Here is a 20,101-nt window from a genome sequence, read left to right as displayed (position 1 = left end):
CAAACAACTGAACAGCAGTCTGTGTGGGGCGACCAGGCTGGCAGGCGGGGCAGTTGGGGGGTGACCAGGCAGGCAGGGGGCGGGCAGTTTGGGGCGACCAGGCCAGCAGGGGGAGACAGTTGTAGCCGACCAGGCCGGCAGTGGGGGCAGTGAAGGGCCACCAGGCCAGCGGGGGGCAACCAGGACAGCATGGGGGGGCAGTTAGGGGTGACCAGGCTGGCAGGAAGGCAGTAAGGGGCAACCAGTCTGGCAGGGGAGGCAATTAGGAGTGACCAGGTCAGCAGGGGGGGCAGTAAGGGGCAATCAGGTAGGCAGGCAGGCAGGTGAGCAGTAAGGAGCCAGCAGTCCTGGATTGTGAGAGGGATGTCCGACAGTCAGACATCTCCCAAGGGGTCCTGGATTGGAGAGGTGCAGTCAGGTCTGAGGGAACCCACTGCCCCCGTGCATGAATTTTGTGCACTGGCCTCTAGTGTGTGTGGATGGATAGATAGATAGATAGATAGATAGATAGATAGATAGATAGATAGATAGATAGATAGATAGATGTATTTCATCTTAGATATAGATATAGATATAGATGACTTGGTACTTTCAACCCCATCCTCCCGTCCTTTCGGGTTGATGGTGACTATGAGTTGAAGCTGCCATTAAAATCCTTGAACTACAGGATCTGGAGAGCATCCAGGTTAGTGAACATGTGGAGGTGCTGGGAGGGTGGCGTGCCTATAGGGGCATGGAAGCTCCTACTTCCTTCCCCCATACCTTGCCCTGTACATCTCTTTCGCCATTTTTTTTTAATCCCCACCCAAGGATATGTTTTTATTGGTTTGAGAGAGAGAAAAAGAGAGAGAGAAACATCGATGTGAGAATCATCTACATTGATTGGTTGATTCTTGTATGCACCCCAACTGGAAATGGAACTCACAACCTAGGTATGTGTCCTGACTGGGATTTGAACCCTCAGTCTTTTGGTGCATGGGGTGATGCTCCAACCAACTGAGCCACCAAACCAGGGCCTGTGTCATATCTATACTAATAAAAGGGAGGTATGCTAATTAGACCAGGAGACCTTCTGGGAGACCTTCCGGATGTCCTTCCAGACAAAGCCATGGTAGCAGGGCCGAGGCAGAGGAAGTGAGGGGTGATCAAGCCATAAGGGGAGGGCAGTTGGGGGTGATCAGGCTGGTGTGGGGGGCAGTGGGAGTAAGCAGGCCAGCCGGGGTGGGGAGGCAGTTGGTGGCAGTTGGGGGCGAGCAGGCCTGCAGGCAGAGTGGTTAGTGGTGATCAGGCAGGCAGGTGAGCGGTTAGGAGCAAGTGATCCCAGATTGTGAGAGGGATGTGACTGCTGGTTTATCCCCAATCCGCTGTGAACATCCCCTGAGGGGTCCCAGATTGGAGAGGGTGCCGGCCAGCTGAGGGACACACCCCACCTCCCGTGCACTGGGCCACTAGTCCTTTATAATAAACCAATGATCTAACCCATTTTCCTGGGTTCTGAGAGCCCTTCTAGCAAATTATTGAACCCAAGGAGAAGTTGTGGGAATCCCTGGAAAGAAATTTGTGGGTAACCTGGGACCCATTATCTGGGATTGGCATCTGAAGTTGGGGCAGGTTGGTGGGACTGAACCCTTAACCTGTGGGGTCTTCAATAACTCCTGTTGGTGTCAGAATTGAGTTAAATCGGAGGAAACAAAGTTGGTGTCCACGGAGAACTGGAAACAGTTTGGTGGGGAAATCCCACAGCTGGTACGGACTGTGAGTGTTGTAGAGGAGAAACAGAGGTGACTTTCCCTTTTCGGGCCCTGAGGAGGCCCCAGAGAGCCAGCCGCCCTGGGTCTGAAAGATGAATCAGGTCAGGCAGCCCTGGGGAAGGGCCAGGTGGGGTCTAATTGGGTGTGGGGAGGGCCCAGGGCTGGGTCTCAAAGGACCCAGAATCCTGGGATAAGGAGTCTGGTTCTGGAAGAGTCAGGCACACAGTATGCACTCAATCAATGTGTATTTAATTAATTTTTATTTTGCTCAAAAGTTGACTTTGTTCATAATCAAAATATAAACTGTGTATAGCATGTTGCTTCACACATTCCCCAAGAAGGTGGAGCCTTCTCCTTCTGGCCAGGTGATTGGAAAGGATTCCTGTCAATGCATTTTCTGGGTCTTGTTTTCGCTGGCCTGCAAAAGAAGGTGGGTGTGTCAGACAGGGCCCGGAGCTGACAATGGGAGGAGGGTATGGGCAGTCAGTTTGGAGGGACTGCCAGACTCCAGGCCAATGGAGGGCCCCACTACCTTCTTGGATCTGAACTGTGCCTCCATCAAACCATCCCCAGCCCTTGCTCTTACCAAATGCAGCCCCCACCCCCATCCCCAGCCAGCCCCAGACATCCCCAGATGCTAATCCCAGGCTCGCTCTGACCTTATTGTAGCAGTAGACGCCGATTCCTATGAGTCCTACTGCCACCACGCCCACGGATAGCACAAGCGCACTGGTCCCTGATGCCAATATTTTCAGACCACTTGCTCCCTATATGGAGGAAGAAAGGGGAAGGGTGACCTGTGACCCCAGGCTCACCCCGCAGGATAGACACAATAAGGGGACTATGGGGCTCAGGGTCCCGGACTGACAGGATGGGTGGAACCAGAGGGAAGAGGAACACTCAAGATGGCGCCATCCACTGAGCTGAGTGGGAAGAATGGGCTTCAAGGCAGATGCTGGCTCTGCTCCACCCTCTGTAGTGAGCAACTGGTGGCCTCAGGATGGCCCTTGGCCCTCTGGGCCCTGCCACCTCATAGGTCATGGGGATGGCACTCTCCAACCCCTGGGCTGGAGGGAGAAAGCAAGTGGCCAGTGGAGCTGCTCAGAGGGTGAGCTGGGCACACGGTAGAGGGTCCTGCAGGCTCTGGGGGATGTGGCCCTTCTGACTCCCCCAGCAGGGGATGGAGGCTGAGGGGTCCCTGTGTAACCGGACAATCAGGGGGTCTGTGCTGCCTGTCACTCCCTGAGCCAATTCAGCAGAGCGTTTATTCCAATACTGCTGGCAGTGAGGTGAGCAGCAGGTCGTCCCCAAACATCTGCTCTGGGCCCCACCATAAACCTGCTGCTTATATTGGGTAGAAGGACAAAGATTACATGGGGAAGTAGGCAAGGGTATGCCAAATGGGCAGTTTACAGGTCATACAGGCTGGAGATTTGCAAAGGCCTGAGCGTATGCAAAGGCTGGGGGTCTTCAAAGGGCTGGCAATATGGGAAGGGCTCCAGGCTCTGGTTTCTACAACTAGGTTGTTAGTCTTTCCATGATAACAGGCGGCTCCCTGGTGGGGATGATGGGCTGCATTTCCAGGTGAGCTCCCAGCCAGGTCAGAATGTGTCTTCTTTCATCAGAACAAAACAATCAGGGTTAACAGGGCATGATTAATATTTCTTACAATTTCAGTTGGTCCCCAATATTCTGTTTCTGCCCCTAACACCTGGGTGCTCTGAGAACTCCTGGCCTGATGCTTGAGATGCCCCATCCCATGGTCCTGGGGTCTTAGCCCAGGGGGAGCAGTGGGCCCCCTTATAGGCCCTGAGTTGTCCTGGGTGCACCCTGTCAATGGGGGAAATGACCAGAGTCCTGTTTTTGTCCCAGTAACTGGCGGCTGGGCATGGCCAGGCCTGGCTGAATCTCACCAAACTGAGCATGAATGCAGTACTTTCTTTTACGGGCATCTTCTCAAGGAATCAGAGCTCACACCTGTAGGGAGAACACCCCAAGTCACCTTCCCACACACTCCAATTGCCCTAGGGCCTCTGGGATCTGCTCCTCCAAGGGGGAAGCCTGGTCCCAACCTCACAGGGATCCTGCCCTGAGGGGATCACCTGGACAACAAGAGACCTGAGGGTTAATGGCCCTGGACCAGGCCCATTCTCTGGGGGTGAGGGGGTGGGGGATTGTCTGTGGAGTCCCAGGGCCAGGCTTTGCTTTGGGCTCAGGAGTGCCCTCTGCAGGCCTCGGGGAGAGCTCACCTACCCCCCCACCCTCCATTGCCTCTGAGCTCCCCAGCTTGGCTGGGGCTTCCTGTTGCAGGAGACATGGCTCTATGATTTATTCACCTTCATAGAAAAGAAACAGCATGTAGCCAGTCAGTTACTGAGTTTCCCCAGAGCAAGCAGGATGAGGGAAGGGAGGTGGGGAGAGAATATGAGAGCTGTGCACCTGGCTGGTAGCACATTTTCCAGGAAGATTCTGTAGACAAAGGGAGGTGGAGACAACTAGAAAAGGCCTCAGCCAATTAAAACACACACACACACACACACACACACACACACACACACACACACAAATAGGAGACAATAAGACCTAGGTGACTTATGGGATAGAATGTAAACTCCATATACTCAGCCAAAGAACTGGAGGAGGGACTTTCACACAAGAGGATAAATATTGCCTGTGCCAGCTAATTCAGGTGAGCCTGCACCAACGGACACCCCCCTCTCGAGAAAGTTTTAAAAGTCTCCTTTTTGCCAGACTCTGTCTCTGAGTCCGTTATTTGAATTCAGACAGGTGAGCCTTTCCCACACTGTCTCTGCACCCACCTTGGGAAACTGTTTTTTGAGGGAGCTCCTGTGGCCAGCAGCCCAGGCTTTGCCCCACCTCCTGCCCATCCTCTTCAGCCCCTCCAGCTGTGCCCCCCATACCTAGAAAACCCAGGCTTGGCTCCTGGGGCCCTGGGCCCCTCTCCTCTGCTCCCCAGGTCATATGGGGATACTCACCAGCAGACCCTCCCCCTTCCCTGTCCACCAGGCTATTTCCTTTGGCTGCTCAGAATTCCTGGCACCCCTCCTCCCCCAGCTCACTGCTCCCAGCAGGACCCATGGATAAGAACCTGCCATGGGACACATCTGGGGAGGACCTGAGGGGGTGGTCACCTGACAGGTGGTAGTGGGGTGAGGGGTGGCCCCACTGGGTTCAGAGAAAGGAGCAGCTGGGGTCCTTGACCCACTGACACTCCCTGCCCAGCTCCCCCCACACATTCCAAGGCCAGGGTGTCGGCTAACCTGGCTCTCACCCTTTGTCCTCAGTTGCCCTTCTAGAAGGCAGATCTGATTCCTGCCTGCAAATCATGTCCCTGCTGAATCTAGGCCTCCCTTGGCTGAGGACCCCATTCCCTGAGGCTGAGCCTGCTGCCCTGTTCCAACCCCCTGCTGGACTCCCACATCTTGGTGAGGCAGCTCTCCTACCCTGGTGCCCCTACCTGTCCCCCGGCTCTTACCTTGAGGAGGCCAACCTCTCTCCTCCTGCTCTGGCTGGTCCAGACCCAGAAACAGACTTTGGACTTTGCTTCCTGTTCTTCCCACTGTGTATCCAGTGGCTTCACTGAGATAATTTTTTTCTGAGGTGATTATGGCTCATTTTATTTTCTTTTGCTTTCACTTGCTCTGAAGAAAAAGCAGTTAACACATAGCTTTTTGTGAGTCAACTAAGGACAACTGAGGGCGAGGGACAGAGGGAGAAAATCAATGCCTGGGCAGGCTTGCCTCATGGCCGCTAGAGGAGAAATATAGTTGAAGCCCCAGACAGTAGGGGCAGTGCCAGGGGGTGGTGGGGACTGAGGCCAAGGATTCCATAATCCGGAGTCATTTGAAGAGGACCCCGAGCCTGTGGTGCAAACAGAGCTTCAGGTCCAGTCCTGTGTCCAGTCCCCGCCCACAGTCTGCAGCCCCCATCCCGCACTCAGAATCCTTGGAGCCAACATTTTTGGCAAAGGCCCTTCCCTTGGAACAGCAGTTCTCAACCTGTGGGTCGCGACCCCTTTGGCGATCGAGCGACCCTTTCACAGGGGTCGCCTAAGACCATCCTGCATATCAGATATTTACATTACGGTTCAGAACAGTAGCAACATTACAGTTATGAAGTAGCAACGAAAATAATGTTATGGTTGGGTCACAACATGAGGAACTGTATTTTAAGGGCCAGAAGGTTGAGAACCACTGCCTTGGAAGCTCACAGTGTTAGAAACGCTCTCAAGGATGTTGCAGGAACGAGGCAAACTGGAAACTGGATCTGCAAGGCCATCTACCCCTGCACAGAAGGGTGCTCTCCCAGCTGGAAATCAAGGGCAAAGCACATCCAACGGGAAGTCTGATGGGGTTTCATTTCCTGACCCGGGGTCTGCCACTCACTCTGAACTCTGACTTGATTGGTCAGGGCTCAGAGCCCGGCTTCCCATTATTGTGTGATTGGCTAATTCAGAGGACAGGGAGGGGTAAGACAGAGCCCAAGATGGTGGCCCCCAGGGGCTGTGTGTCTTCTTGCAGAACTAAGTGCGTTCTGCAAGCCTAAGCTTTGCAAAAACATATTCCCCTTGAGAGAATATTTTACAAGGACTTCTGAGACTACAACTCTTGCACAGCCCAGATACAAGCGTCAACAGAAGCCGCCTGCAGCCCAGCCCAGATACATGTCATTCGAAGCCATCTGCAGCTTTCCCTAAGCACATAAAAAGCCTGCTTCCTCTCCCATTCGCTGCTGACTTCTTTCTGGAACTCAGCCTGTCTGCACCCAGATGCCTTGAATAAATATAATTTTGATTACACTGAGCCTTGAGTTGGTTCTGTGTGACCCTGGCCCAACTTGGAACCTTTCAGACCCCGACATTGTATTTCAGCTAACCTTGCTGAGCATGCAGCCTGCCTGACGTGTGCCTTGAGAACCATGGGAATACAGAGTTCCTGTTCGAATGCATGATTATTTCAGTTAATTGAACTAATACCCTATAGATGGGCATTTTGTTTTTTTCTACTTTTTTATATTATGAAATTGTGCCAGCAGTGTATGTATGTGAATGTGTTAACATAAAAACATTCAAACCCATAAAGAATTTTTGTGAGTTTATTTGAGCCAAAATCTACAATTGCCGGGAAGCAGAACCTCAAGGGATTGAGATAATGCTCCGGAGAATGGCAGGTTACATCTATATTTATACACTGCAATCAAAGGAAGAGATGTAGGTGAGTTACATGAAATCCATTGGTGATAGATTAGAGAGGCGGGAGAAAACAAATAGGGGGTGGAGGGGAACCCCTAGGATTGGATAAAAAGTAAAATGATAGACACGTACTTAGGTGGGTGCAGGATCAATTAACATGATAACAGTGAAGGAGTTTGTGGTGTCTGTCCTGGCACATTAGGTTGTGCACCAAGGGGTCCAGAAAAAGGGAAGTTACAAGTTACCCAGACATTTCAAGATGTGTTATTATAGATGCAAAGAGACAGATAGGCTCAGTTCAGGTAGGTAAATGTTGATCTTGTCAGTGAAGATACTGGCCTAGGATATAGCTACCCACCATACTGCTTTTAGTTAAAGTTTAATTTCAGATCATCCTTTGTGGTTACTTTAGGTCTCTGAGTTTGCAAGACCGCCTAGCACAGTGGTCGGCAAACCGTGGCTTGTGAGCCACATGCGGCTTTTTGGCCCCTTGAGTGTGCCTCTTCCACAAAATACCACGTGCGGGCGTGTATGTACAGGGAATGTTGTGGAGTGAAAGAAGATGTAGTGTCGAGGATTGAGAAAGGTATGTTGAGATGGTTTGGACATATAGATGAACGAAAGGAGATAGACGATTCCGGTCAAGGGCATGTACCTTGGTTGTGGGCACATCCCCAGTAGGGGGTGTGCAGGAGGCAGCTGATCGATGTTTCTCTCTCATCGATGTTTCTAACTTTCTATCCCTCTCACTTCCTCTCTGTAAAAAATCAATAAAAGAAAGGAGATAGACGAAACAAGTATACAAGACGAGTGTGGATGGGAGAGTTGGAAGGGGTCGACCTCAGCGAACGTACCTCAATCAGATTGAGGACATTTTTAGCAAAGGCCAGCTTAGGAGTACCCTAATTAAGTTAATAACAATGTACCTACCTACATAGTTTTAGTTTAAAAAATTTGGCTCTCAAAAGAAATTTCAATCGTTGTACTGTTGATATTTGGCTCTGTTGACTAATGAGTTTGCCGACCACTGGCCTAGCAGGCCTTCCCTGAGCTTGTCAGGTTAGCATGTGGCCCCTTTCATCCACAAAGGTTTCTGTTGGACCTTTGAAACTCGAATATCGAACTGGGCAGGATGCAAAGGTAGCTTCCTGGGTTCTTGTCCAGGTGGATTCGAAGAATGAAGCCACGGACAAAAGGTGGAAAAGGTGGAAATTTATTGAGAAACAAGCACAGACTCCCACGCGGGGAGCGGGAGAGAGTCCCACTAAGTCCCTTTCCTAAGGTTTATAAAGGCTGCAGGTCTTTGTGTCCTGATATCCCCCTGATTGGTCTATAGCAGCTTCAGAGCTCAAACCTCACATGAGGTTCCCCTCTTCTCTCCCTTGTGTCTTTCTATTCCCTTTGGCCTCCTCTTCCTTCTCTGAGTGAGTGGCTTCCTTCCCTTTACTCTGTAAATTCACACCTCCTGGCAGCTCCCTTATTCTGAAATGTATACCTTTGGGCAGCTCCCAGCTTTGCAGCCTGTGGTTCTCCCCATGGAACCCCTCATTCCTAAAACTTCCTAAACCTGCCTATTTAACCCTAAAAACTGCTCTCCCCTTCAGCCTGCATGGTGCGCTGTGGCCCCTCCAGTGATCAGCTCCCACTGTGCCTCCGGGGGCTCTGCAGTGCGGGGCTGAAGGGTCCGGCCAGTTGAGGGGAATGCCACTTCATATTTTATCATTTTTAAGTGATGGGAGTTTGACTGATTGGTCTTTTACTTTTCAGCAGGCCCCCTGCCCCTGAGTATTTTAAAATAAAAAATATCAAGTCTGGCAGTTAGAATTCATCTGAAATAAAACTTTAAGCCCAGCCACCATGGCTCAGTGGTTGAGCATCAAGCTATGAACCAGGAGGTCACGGTTCATAGTCCCAGTCAGACATGCCCCCCGGGTTGTTGGCTCAATCCCCAGTTGGGGCATGCAGGGGGCAGCCAATCAATGATTCTCTCTCATCATTGAATGTTTCTATTTCTCTCTCCCTCTCCTTCCCTCTCTGAAATCAATAAAAATATATTTAAAAAAAAAACTTCAACTGCTAACCTCTCTAAAGAGACTAAGTAAATAATGCTAATGCGGTAGGCAGCTAGGCATGAGCAGAGCAAGGATGATGGGCAGGTACAGAAAGCCACCAGGGTGGAACGCCCCAGGTGCATAGCAATGGGGATAACTGGTAAAACAAGAACCTTGCCCCCAGGGTGACCTATGCTTCCCTAGCTTATCACTGGTCATTCGGTTTAGATCCCTGACCTTTCATATCGCTCGTCATATGGTTTGGACGCTCCCCTGACCTTTCCTCCCCAGGCATGTTGCTAGCCATACAGGTTACACCTCCTTAGAGGGGAACAAACAAGGGGGCCGGAGAATAGCCCTTCAGCATTAAGGCCCCAGGACAATGAGGCTCTGACCAGCATCAAATCCACCTAGACCTCAGCTGTGTTTCAGCTCCAGGCCCAGACAAGCAGCCAAACCCGACAAGCCACACTATGGCTGACATCAGGACCAGCTGTGTTGACTAATGACCCTTGCCCTGGCGCCAGCCCTGAAAGGACACACTGGGAAAGCTGATAAATATTCTATTGGGATCCTCCCCTGAGACCTCAGCTGGAGTGCGGCTCTCTCCAGGAGCACACCCTCTCCCTTCCCCTCTCCCTTCCCCCAGGCATGGTTTTCTTGCCTTTCTCTCTCCTAAATTCCTAAAACTTCCTAAACCTGCCTATTTAACCCTAAAAACTGCTCTCCCCTTCAGCCTGCATGGTGCGCTGTGGCCCCTCCAGTGATCAGCTCCCACTGTGCCTCCGGGGGCTCTGCAGTGCGGGGCTGAAGGGTCCGGCCAGTTGAGGGGAATGCCACTTCATATTTTATCATTTTTAAGTGATGGGAGTTTGACTGATTGGTCTTTTACTTTTCAGCAGGCCCCCTGCCCCTGAGTATTTTAAAATAAAAAATATCAAGTCTGGCAGTTAGAATTCATCTGAAATAAAACTTTAAGCCCAGCCACCATGGCTCAGTGGTTGAGCATCAAGCTATGAACCAGGAGGTCACGGTTCATAGTCCCAGTCAGGGCACATGCCCGGGTTGTTGGCTCAATCCCCAGTTGGGGCATGCAGGGGGCAGCCAATCAATGATTCTCTCTCATCATTGAATGTTTCTATTTCTCTCTCCCTCTCCTTCCCTCTCTGAAATCAATAAAAATATATTTAAAAAAAAAACTTCAACTGCTAACCTCTCTAAAGAGACTAAGTAAATAATGCTAATGCGGTAGGCAGCTAGGCATGAGCAGAGCAAGGATGATGGGCAGGTACAGAAAGCCACCAGGGTGGAACGCCCCAGGTGCATAGCAATGGGGATAACTGGTAAAACAAGAACCTTGCCCCCAGGGTGACCTATGCTTCCCTAGCTTATCACTGGTCATTCGGTTTAGATCCCTGACCTTTCATATCGCTCGTCATATGGTTTGGACGCTCCCCTGACCTTTCCTCCCCAGGCATGTTGCTAGCCATACAGGTTACACCTCCTTAGAGGGGAACAAACAAGGGGGCCGGAGAATAGCCCTTCAGCATTAAGGCCCCAGGACAATGAGGCTCTGACCAGCATCAAATCCACCTAGACCTCAGCTGTGTTTCAGCTCCAGGCCCAGACAAGCAGCCAAACCCGACAAGCCACACTATGGCTGACATCAGGACCAGCTGTGTTGACTAATGACCCTTGCCCTGGCGCCAGCCCTGAAAGGACACACTGGGAAAGCTGATAAATATTCTATTGGGATCCTCCCCTGAGACCTCAGCTGGAGTGCGGCTCTCTCCAGGAGCACACCCTCTCCCTTCCCCTCTCCCTTCCCCCAGGCATGGTTTTCTTGCCTTTCTCTCTCCTAAGCTCCAAGGGTCCTTTTTTTGCCTCTGTAACTTGTTTCCTGAGCCCATTTCTTCTACAGCTCACTTCTTCTACCTCTGTAACTTCATAAATAAACTTTCTTTTATAGTTTGAGTCTTGAGTCTTTCTTAGCCAGAATTCAAGTACCAAGGTTGCTGAACCAAGGTTTGGTCTGACTCCACTGGTCTAATACCTGGTGCTATTTTCACTGCCAACACTAAGAAAATAAAAGTTAGTGCTTTAAGAGCTCTAGAACCCCACCCCCCACCCCGGCTGGTGTGGATCAGTGGTTGGAGTGTCGGCCTGGGCACAGAATGGTAGCAGGTTTGATTCCCAGTCAAAGGCACGTACTTCGGTTGCGGGTTGTGGGTTCCCTTCCCACCCACCCAATGTGTCTCTCTCACGTTGATGTTTCTCTCTCTCTCTCTCTCTCTCTCTCTCTCTCTCTCTCAAAAGCAATGGGAAAAATATCCTCGGGTAAGGATTAACAAAAACACACACACAAAAAACCAACCTCTAGAAACCCCCAAATTACAGAGAGCATCCACCCTGAGAAGAAAGGGGGGGGGGGCGGCGGGAACAGTGCCAACCTGAGCGAGGGCTGCACAAAGGCCACGGTGTGTGGTGAAGGAAGCCACGCCTGAAAAGGCTCAGACTAGGGACCATCCCTGTTGCCCAGGGGAAGGCCTTCCCTCACAGGGTCTTTCTTGGCCACAGGAACAGGGGCATCTTCCAGGAGCTGAATCCAAGACTTCTTTGAGGGCAAATGCTCTGCTTGCCAGGTGCCCTGCTTCGCCTGTGCTGAGGCTGCATGGTCCTGGCCACGCCGTTAACCCACACAGCGCCTGGAAGCTGCCAGGCCTGGCGGGGACCACGGTTGCAGGCCTGTGGGAGCAGACAGGCTGGAGCTTGGACCTCCAGATAAAGAGGTGACATAGGAACCTCACAGCAGCAGAGGGCGCTATAGCACCAACTCTGGGAGCTGCCCTCCCACCTCGGTCCTGTCTCCCTCTGGGGAGAGGGAGGAAATAGGATGCTTTCCTGACACAAACCCTGCCTTTCCGCGCCCCCTAGCTGCTCCCAGAACTGGGCATTGGTTTTCTGTTTGTGTGTTTATGGTCTGTCCTGCCTCAGAGGAATGTCAGCTCCAGGATTCCTGGATCCAGGAATCAGAAGTGGGAATGGGAGAGGCCCCAGGAGTCACTGAGGCAGGACGGTAAGAAGCTGGGCAGATTCCCTGACAAGTGGAACAGGGAAGCTGAGACAATACAACGAAACAGGCCAACCAATCTGAGCAATTTACAGCGAGCGAGTGAGTCACAAGGTTTTACCTTCCTTAACCAAGGACACTAAGGAGCAAATTTCAGATCCTCTCGGGACAGAATGGACTTGGTCCTGGGTCCTTTTTCAATAACAATCTTAATGACGTTCTTTTAAAGGAAACTAACCAGAAAAGAACCCCGTCCCCTCTATACACACATTTGGATGAATGAACACACTGAAGAACACACCTGAAAGGCTAATGAGCCCTGGCAGGTGTGGCTCAGTTGGTTGAGCATTGTCCCAGGTGCCAAAAGATCGCTGGTTCAATTCCCAGTCAGGGCACCAGCCTTGGTTGCAGGCTCAGTCCCCAGTAGGGGGCGGGCAGGAGGCAGCCGATTGATATTTCTCCCTCACATTGATGTCTCTCTCTCTCTCTCCTGTTCTCTCTTTCTAAAGTCAATTAAAAAAAATTTTTTTTAAAAGAAAGCAAAGCTAATCAATATTCTGTGAAGACCCTCCGCTGAGACCTCCCCTAGGATTCTGGCAGGCCAAAGAGAGATAAAAAGCCTCAAGACAAAAGAGCCACAGTGCGCCCTCCAAAGAGCATGTCTATGCCTTGTGTCTTTGCTGGTTTTCTCCTAAACTCTAGGGGACCCCATGAGACTTGTAACCAGGAGAGCGGTGGGCAATGACGGCTCAAGCTGGGCTAACCCCCCGGACCTATCTCCATGGCCCCCTTTCCTCTGACTTTTCCTCTCCTGTTGCTTCTCCTACCTAAGCCCCCCCGTTGTTTCACTGTCCCCAGCTTTAACAAACACACTCTCAAAAGCCACCTGGACTCGTGTTATGAAATCTTTTCTACACAAAGTCAAGAATCCACACACTACAGTGACAAGCAGGCTGTGTTCTAGGAGGCCCGATTAAGGAGTTTTAGATTTTATTCCAAAGGCATTTAGGAGAGATTTTAGAAATTTGTATTTCAGAAATAATACTCTAACAATATAGATGCTAAAATGTTAACAGTGATTATCTCTGGGGGATGGAATTGCTTGTGTACGTTTTTTCTTTACTTTTTTTCTTTTCTGTTCACTTATCTGTATTTTATCATGTTTTCCACAATGAACACGGCCTACCTGTGTGCATTAGTGTCCAGGGGCTGCCATCATAAAGGACCACAAACTGGGTCACTGAAAACAACAGGAATCTATTATCTCCCAGATTGGGAGACCCTGGGGCGTCCAAAATCAAGGTGGCACAGGGCCATGCTCCCTCCCAAGGCTCCGAGGAGGATCCTGTCTCTTTTTTTCTTTTCTTTTCTTTTTTTCTTTTTTTTTTTTTTAACATGGGAAGGATCCTGTCTCTCTTTTTCTCTTTTTTTTTACTTGGGTTCTGGCTAGGAAATAATTCAGAGCCCAAACCCAAATTATAACAGAACATATATTTGGAAAATCATAGAGGTAGAAAAAGTAATTCCTAAAAGAAATGGGCTCAGGAAACAAGGTATAGAGGTAAAGGAAGGGCCTTTGTGTTATGCCCCGATTTCAAGATCCCCATTAGACCATACCAGGGAGCCAGCCGAGTCCGATGCAAAAGCAGAGAGTCTTTTATTCGAACTAGTTCGGCTCCCCGACCACAGTCACCGATGCAACGGTAAGCCAAGTGGCAGAGAGAGACCTAGCCCGGCGTGAAGAGGAGTTTTATAGGGGGGTGGAGTCAGGGTAGGAGAGGGGACTGTGGGCCCTGCCGATTGGCCAGGCGCAAGTCGGTGTCTTGTTCCTGGGTGTGGCTAGCAGAGGCTTAGACTTCCGGGAAGAAGCTCCTTGCCAAGCACATGGCTGCCCCAAAATGGAGGACACAGGGTAAGATGGAGGGCGTAGTCCTCGCCCTTTCATTTGGAGCTTGGGAGTGAGGAAGCTAACTGTGATGTGCCTGGGACCGCCACGGAGGGGTGGGAGGGGGGGAAAGTGGGAGGGGGAAGGAAAGGGAAAGGCAGGGGCGTGCTTCCAGGAGAAGAGCACCCAGGGAAGGATCCTTCCTGCCTCTTCGGTTTCTGGTGGCTCCTGGTGCTCCTTGGCTGGTGGCTGCATCACTCCGGTCCCCGCCCCACCTTCACGTGGCCTTCTCCCCTGTGTGCCTCTGTGTCTCCTCTTCTTATAAGGACACCAGTCACTGGTGTAGGGTCCCCCTTAAATTCCTAATGATCTCATCCAGAGATCCTTCACTAATTGCATCTGCAAAGCCCATTCTTTGTCCCAAATAAGGTCACGTTCTGAGGTTCCGAGTGAACATCAAGTTTTGAAGGGCTACTATTCAACCTACCACATTGCAGGATACAAATAAAGCATCAAAGGAAAATTAAAAAATCATTCCTGAGGCCCCATGAAGACTGGAAGCAAAGCCTAGCGGCCAGGGGCCTGGAGAGGAGGCTGGTGCTGGAGTCCAGGCCCGGGTTTGGACAGCAGCAGCTGGGGATACCGAGGGCAGGGTGAGGGAGAGGCTGTGGAGGCCATGTCACAGGGTTAACTGGAGATGGAAGTCAAGTGGGGCCAACGGCTGGCTTTCTGGCTTGGATAACAATGCTACATATCCTGATGGGAATGAGGAGAGGAGCATGTTGGGGAGAAAGGCATCTGCCAGAACCATGAGAAAACTCTCCACAAGCCAGTGGTACAGACTCCGAGTGACCAAGATATAGTCTCTGAAGGAAGAGTCCTAAGACTAAAGAATCCAGTGAGAAAGGTGTTCATGGTTTCCTACTAATGGCAAGCATACTCTTCTTTTTTTTTTTTTTAAGATTATATTCTTTTTTTTTTAAATATATATTTTATTGATTTTCTACAGAGAGGAAGGGAGAGGGATAGAGAGCCAGAAACATCGATGAGAGAGAAACATCGATCAGCTGCCTCCTGCACACCCCCCACTAGGGATGTGCCCACAACCAAGGTACATGCCCTTGACTGGAATCGAACCCGGGACCCTTCAGTCCCCAGGCCTATCCACTGAGCCAAACCGGTCAGGGCTGCAAGCATACTCTTCTAATGGTCATATTTGTCTAACACAGTGGTTCTCAACCTTCTGGCCCTTTAAATACAGTTCCTCTTGTTGTGACCCAACCATAAAATTATTTTCGTTGCTACTTCATAACTGTCATGTTGCTACTGTTATGAATCGTAATGTAAATACCTGATATGCAGGATGGTCTTAGGCGATCCCTATGAAAGGGTCGTTCGACCGCCAAAGGGGTCGCGACCCACAGGTTGAGAACCACTGGTCTAACAGCTCCATTTTACAGGTGGGGAAACTGAAAACTAGCGTATACCATTCAGAATATATGGCTTTATCTGTTTTGCCTAGTTTAATCAGACTGTAAACTTCTATAAGGGAAAAATATATCTCATGTTCAACCTCACTTGTGATTATTAAAATGCAAATTCAAACTACACTGAGATAAACTGGATCTCATTAAAATTAAAAACTTTTGTGCAGCTGAAACCAGTTTTGCTCAGTGGATAGAGCGTCGGCCTGCGGACTGAAAGGTCCCAGGTTCGATTCCGGTCAAGGGCATGTACCTGGGTTGCGGGCACATCCCCAGTAGGAGATGTGCAGGAGGCAGCTGATCGATGTTTCTCTCTCATCGATGTTTCTAACTCTCTATCTCTCTCCCTTCCTCTCTGTAAAAAATCAATAAAATATATTTAAAAAAAAAAAACTTTTGTGCATAAAAGGATACTATAAAAAAGTGATAGTTTGCTCAGTGGATAGAGCATCGACCTCTGGACTGAAGGGTTCCAGGTTCGATTCCAGTCAAGGGCACATACCTTGGTTGCAGGCTCCTCCCTGGCCCAGGCCCTGGTTGGGGCTCGTGTGGGAGGTAACCAATCGATGTGTTTTTCTCACATCATTGTTTCTCTCTGTCTTTCCCTCTCTCTCTTCCACTTTCCCTAAAAATCAATGGAAAAATTTCCTTGGGCGAGGATTAACAAACAACAAAAAATTGAAAAACAACTCACAGAATGGGAGCGAACAGTCACAAATCTGATAAGGAACTAATCTCCAGAATATATAAAGAACTCTTACAACTCAACAACAAAAACACACACAACCCAGTTAAAAAAATGGACAAAGGACTTAAATAGACATTTCTCCAAAGGAGATATACAAATTAACAATAAACACATGAAAAGAAGCTCAAAATCACTAATCATTAGAGAAATAAAAATCAAAACCACAATGAGATACCACTTCGTACCCACTAGGATGGCTAGAATCAAAAAGACATAATAACAAGTGTTGCTAGGGACGTGAAGAATTGGAACCCTGTGCATTGCTGGTAGGAATATAAAATGGTGAAAGCCTTGTGGAAAAGAGTCTGGCAGTTTCTCAGAAAAGTTAAACATGAAATTATCATATTGAGAAGGCTAACCCTTATTTTGTAAAACTACTGTTTGAAATTCTCTGCTATTTTTTTAGACAGCCTCTTATTCTGAAAAAAATAACTTTGCTTTCTAGCCTGCTTGAATAATAAGGAAGATAAACTTAGCTGTCTGACTTTGTAGGCCAGAGGCTAGATAGGCCCATACTCTCATGCTATGCCAGGTGTATTTTTTAGTTGGATAGAAATGTGTTGTTTTTCAAGGCCATCAACAAGATAACCACTAAGCACACATAGGGCTGGCTCTTTAATAGAAAATTCTGCTTGTAGCTCTGCTTAGAATTTGAATTCATTTTTCTCTAAGCCCACTGGTGAAAATTAAAAAGTGTAATTCCAAGCTCTTTAAGCATTGTTTGATTTTTTCCCCCCAGTTTTCTGCAACAATATGAACCAGCAATTCTACTCCTAGGTATATATCCAAGAAAAATGAAAATATACCCACATAAAAACTTGTATACCAATATTCATATATAGCAGCATTATTCATAATAGCCAAAAAATGAGAACAACTCAAATGTCTGTTAATGAATGAATGGATAAATAAAACACAGTCTATATAATCCATGGAATATTAGCCATAAAAAGAATGAACTTCTGATACATGCTACAACATAAATAAACCTTGAAAACATTATGCTAAGTGCAATAAGCCAGACACAAAAAGATAACTATTATATGATTTCCACTCATATGAGATACCTAGAGTAGTCAAATTCTTAGGTACAGAAAGGAATGGAATAGAGGTTACTAGGGGCTGGGGAGAGGGTGGAATGAGGAGTTATTGTTTAATGGCTAAAGTTTCAGTTTGGGGGATAAAAAAAGTTCTGGAAATGGACAGTGGTGATTGTTGCACAACATTGTGAATATACTTAATGCCACTGAATTGTACACTTACAAATAGCTGAATTGGTAAATTTTATGTTATAGAAATTTTACCACAAAAACCAATACTGAAATTCCATTTCTCACCTATCAGGTTAGCAAAATTGAAAAGTATAGCAACCCACCCTGTTGGCGAGGCTGTGGGAAAGCAGGCCCTCTTATATTTTGCTAGTGGGAATGCAGCCCTTACTGAGAGGAATCTGTCATTAGTAACAAAACTACATAAGTATTTACCTTTTGCCCCAGAAACCCCACTTCTAGAACTTTACCTTGGAGATATACTCCCAACAATATGAAAATACATATGTACTTGGTTGCTCATTGCAGCAGAGGAGCTATTTAGATGCTCATACATAAAAAAGTGGTTGAATAAAAGTTCTTGCACACACCTCTGTGAATTGAGGTGGTGTGATTTCCAGGATATAAAGCTAAGTGAAAAAGGCAAAGTGGGAAAGAATATCTATAGTGTGCTACTTGTGTATAAGAAACAAGGGGAATTAAGAAAATATACATTTGCCTCCTCACTTGAGCATAAAGAAACCTAGGAAGGAAAGAGCAGAGAGAACTGAGGTTGATTACCAGAAGGCAGTGGGCAGGAATTGCGAGGACAGGATGGAGGGGACAGGGGAGAAGATACTTCTCTGAATATACCTTTTTGTACAGACCTGCCTTTTGGAACCATGTCGTTCTTCTACGTATTTGAAAAAGTAAGTAAAATCTCCAAGATGGGAGGAAAAAGTCCTAAAATTTAATACAAACAGAACCAAAGCACATTTCAAATGAATAACAAACACACTTGTTTTCACTCGCTGCAGCGGGCCCACACTCCGCTCGCAGCTTTGCTCTGTGCTATTCCATTCTCCGAGACTACTGTTTTCTCCTCCTCCAGTCGCCATGGAAGAAGAGATGTCATCAACACTGGCTATGGCCTGTGCTGAGCTGGCTTTGCTGGGGATGATTCCACCCCTCCCCCAGCTGTGTTTCCTTCCATTGCCAGATGCCCCCAACACCAGCATCATGGTGGGCATGGGGCAGAAGACAGCTATATGGGCAACAAGGCCCAGAGCAAGCACAGTATCCTCACCGTCTTGAATGACATGAAGATGGAGAAGATTTGGCACCACACCTTCTACAACGAGCTGCTTGTGGCCCCCGAGGAACACCCTGTGCTGCTGACCGAGGTTCCCCTGAACCCCAAAGCCAACCATGAGAAGATGACTCAGATCATGTTCGAGACCTTTAACACTCAGGCCATGTACATGGCCATCCAGGCTGTGCTGTCCCTGTATGCCTCTGGCTGCACCACTGATATTGTTATGGACTCTGGGGATGGGGGTCACCCACACTATGCCCAACAATGAGGTCCACTCCCTCCCATTCTCTATCCTGTGTCTGGACCTAGCTGGCTGGGACCTGGCCAACTATCCCACTGAAGATCCTCACGGGGTGTGGCTACACCTTTACCATCACAGTGAATGGGAAATCATGTGTAACATCAAGGAGAAGCTCTGCTTCGTAGCCCCGGACTTCGAGCAGGAGATGGCCACTGCAGTGTCCGCCCGCATCCTGGAGAAGAGCTATGAGCCTGAGGGGCAGGTGATCATCATCAGCCAGCAGTTCCCATGTCCGGAGGCACTCTTTCAGCCCTCCTTCCTGGGTATGGCGTCCAAGAGACCACATTCAACTCTATCACGAAGTGTAATGTTGACATCCGGAAGGACATGTATGCCAACACAATGTTGTCTGTAGGAACACCATGTACCCCAGCATTGCCGACAGGATGCAGAAGGAGATCACAGCCCCGGCTGTGATCAAGATCAGGATCATTGCCCTGCCGAAGAACAAGTACTGGATGTGGATCGATGACTCCATTCTGGCCTCACTGTACACCTTTCAGCAGATGTGGATCAGCAAGAGTACGACAAGTTGGGCCCGTCCGTTGTCCACTGTAAATGCTTCTAAACATACTGCGGGCAGATGAGTAGCATTTGCTGTGTGAGTTGATCAAGTCTGAGTTTGCCCTAGCAAATGTATACAACTCATGCTGGCCTCATGGAACTGGAATGAGCCTTTGAAAAGAAATTGTCCTTGAAGCTTGTATCTGATCTTGTATTCAAGTTAACTGTTCTGTTGGTACGTATCTATGATTTTTAAAAAATATATATTTTTATTGATTTCAGAGAGGAAGAGAGAGAGAGAGAGATAGAAACATCACTGATGAGAGAGAATCATTGGTCGGCTGCCTCCTGTACACCCTCTACTGGGGATCGAGCTCACAACCCAGGCATGTGCCCTTGACTGGAATCGAACCTAGGCCAACGCTCTATCCACTGAGCCAAACCAGTTAGGGCCATATTTATGATTTAAACCCTTGTACATGTGGTTGGTCACTTGGTGGCCGAAACGAAAACCTGATTGTGCAAGAGAAATCCAGTGTCCTGGTGAGGACTGGGGAGACCACGCATTCCTGATTTGTTCAGGGTACTAACCTGCAGAAGCTGCCTAGTCCAGGATTTCTTTAGAAGCTGGCATGAGTCCTGAACCAGCTGTCATTTCTGTCCTGCCAGTCTGATGGTGTTGGGAGAGTTTGAGACTTGGAAAGTTTCTATCTCTCTATCCCTCTCCTTTACTCTCTCTCTAAAAATCAATG

At 48.8% G+C, this 20,101-nt stretch overlaps 1 long non-coding RNA gene and 1 pseudogene across 1 annotated transcript; one reads left to right on the top strand and one right to left on the bottom strand.

Annotated features, from left to right (window-relative positions):
* Window positions 1-1,979: 1,979 nt before the first annotated feature.
* On the bottom strand, window positions 1,980-6,122 carry LOC102255406. The gene is made up of 5 exons (XR_313957.2): window positions 5,983-6,122; window positions 5,248-5,633; window positions 3,665-3,728; window positions 2,411-2,518; window positions 1,980-2,169 (listed from the first exon to the last, which is right to left on the bottom strand). It is a non-coding gene; the product is annotated as an uncharacterized LOC102255406 (long non-coding RNA).
* A 12,215-nt stretch (window positions 6,123-18,337) lies between these two features.
* LOC102257214 lies at window positions 18,338-19,551 on the top strand (annotated as a pseudogene).
* The last annotated feature ends 550 nt before the right edge of the window (window positions 19,552-20,101 follow it).

The sequence above is a fragment of the Myotis brandtii genome, unplaced genomic scaffold (assembly GCF_000412655.1).
Source record: "Myotis brandtii unplaced genomic scaffold, ASM41265v1 scaffold386, whole genome shotgun sequence".
NCBI lineage: Eukaryota > Metazoa > Chordata > Mammalia > Chiroptera > Vespertilionidae > Myotis > Myotis brandtii.
Note: the sequence above shows the minus strand (reverse complement) of the source record. Positions and strands in the feature narration are given on the sequence as shown.